Genomic DNA, 2077 nt, shown 5'->3' with positions numbered 1-2077 from the left:
ATACACGCGCGCGCGCGCGCACAGACACACACACACACACACACACACACACACACACACACACACACACAAAAGCAACAATCAGACAGACACACAGACAAAACAGAATCAGAAACTGAAATGACAAATAGTTAAAGCCGACACTGATAAATCAGTTCCATTGACAATATTGTGAGTATCAAAAATTATGATAATGTGTTGTAAAATCTCGTAAGAAAACGAAAAATGTAAAACATTACATGTCTGTCTGTATGAGTGGTGTACATGATCCCGAATTTGTAAAGCGCTTAGAGCTTGGTCTCCGACCGAGGATATATATATATATATATATATATATATATATATATATATATATATATATATATATATATATATGATAGTCAGTCGTGTCCGACTATGAGGGGGCAACTGCTGTTCCGACTATCTGGGCTAGAATTTGATTATAGTGGAGAGTGTCTTGCCCAAGTTACATCCCCACTCTCTCGGCCAAGAGGGTTTTAGGACAGTCGGCGTTGGGGATGGTTCCCTAAGGCCAACTAGCCCACAAGGCTGCAGCACTAAGAGCCAGTGCAATTTTGCCTCCTAGTTTGAGAATCAAAGTCCTTCACCAAAGACTAAGCTGTAAATGATTTCCCATTGCAATGGAGAAACCATTGATAATGCAGCTCTAACTTTGCTTTTGGCCCAAATGTAAACTTATGTCAATCTGTGATATAAGCTGAGTGTCGACCGTGGATAGGCGCTGTATAAGTATCCATATCAAATCAAATCAAAACAAAATAAAACAACAAAATTTTGATATTTCTGTCACATGCCTGTACCTCTCAAAACACCGCCACCACCACCACCCTCCCCTACTGCTTTCTTTCACCCCCTCTCCCCTCACGCCCCCTACCCTCACCTCACTCCCCTACCCTTACCCTTCCTTATCCCACCCCAAACTCAGGCTGAAATAGTCTACCCGACCTTGTTCATTGCGAAGCCATCCACCCGTATCGCTCACTACCCTTAAAATGACCCAGCATGGAAATTCCTCCAGTCTGTGGCGTTAGGTTTTCGTGCAGTAGTTGCAACAAGTCTCTTGTGTGTGTGTTAGGACTGGGATACAAAGAGCTCTACCTGTGCACATGTTTGAGTTGTGCTGCTTTGTGTTGGAACTGACAGTCAACAACAATAAGTGTGTGTTTGTGAGTTGTGCTGTTTTGTGTTAGAACTGAGTCAACAACCAGAAGTGTGTGTGTTAATGAGTTGTGCTGTTTTGTGTTAGAACTGAGTCAACAACCAGAAGTGTGTGTGTTAATGAGTTGTGCTGTTTTGTGTTAGAACTGAGTCAACAACCAGAAGTGTGTGTGTTAATGAGTTGTGCTGTTTTGTGTTTTAAGTGTGTGTTGGTGAGTTGTGCTGTTTTGTGTTTTAAGTGTGTGTTTGTGAGTTGTGCTGTTTTGTGTTTTAAGTGTGTGTTAATGAGTTGTGCTGTTTTGTGTTTTAAGTGTGTGTTAATGAGTTGTGCTGTTTTGTGTTTTAAGTGTGTGTTAATGAGTTGTGCTGTTTTGTGTTTTAAGTGTGTGTTTGTGAGTTGTGCTGTTTTGTGTTTTAAGTGTGTGTTAATGAGTTGTGCTGTTTTGTGTTTTAAGTGTGTGTTAATGAGTTGTGCTGTTTTGTGTTTTAAGTGTGTGTTAATGAGTTGTGCTGTTTTGTGTTAGAACTGAGTCAACAACCAGAAGTGTGTGTGTTAATGAGTTGTGCTTTTTTATTTATTTATTATTATTATTATTTTTTTTTTTTTTTGTACGCTTATAGTCGACTTCATCAAGTTTTTGCGCCTTATACATATTATTATTATTAGTAGTAGTTCTCTTTTTTATGCACTTATTTATTATTTATTTGTTTTTTTTCTCAAGGCCTGACTAAGCGCGTTGGATTACGCTGCTGGTCAGGCATCTGCTTGGCAGATGTGGTGTAGCGTATATGGATTTGTCCGAACGCAGTGACGCCTCCTTGAGCTACTGAAAGTGAAACTGTGCTGTTTTGTGATGGAACTGAACGACTACAGCAAGTGTTGATGAACACTGGACTC

At 40.0% G+C, this 2077-nt stretch overlaps 1 protein-coding gene across 1 annotated transcript in view; it reads left to right on the top strand.

Annotated features, from left to right (window-relative positions):
- Window positions 1-996: 996 nt before the first annotated feature.
- The window catches only part of LOC143275499 (unconventional myosin-XVI-like), a 61496-nt gene continuing 60415 nt past the window's right edge, over window positions 997-2077 (top strand). Inside the window, exons 1-2 of the mRNA XM_076579650.1 lie at window positions 997-1177; window positions 1989-2077. The exon at window positions 1989-2077 is cut by the window's right edge and continues 33 nt beyond it. The gene's annotated coding sequence lies outside the window, so the exon portion shown is untranslated. The remainder of the gene's footprint in view (window positions 1178-1988) is intronic.

This window comes from Babylonia areolata, chromosome 30 (assembly GCF_041734735.1).
Source record: "Babylonia areolata isolate BAREFJ2019XMU chromosome 30, ASM4173473v1, whole genome shotgun sequence".
Taxonomy (NCBI): domain Eukaryota; kingdom Metazoa; phylum Mollusca; class Gastropoda; order Neogastropoda; family Buccinidae; genus Babylonia; species Babylonia areolata.
Note: the sequence above shows the minus strand (reverse complement) of the source record. Positions and strands in the feature narration are given on the sequence as shown.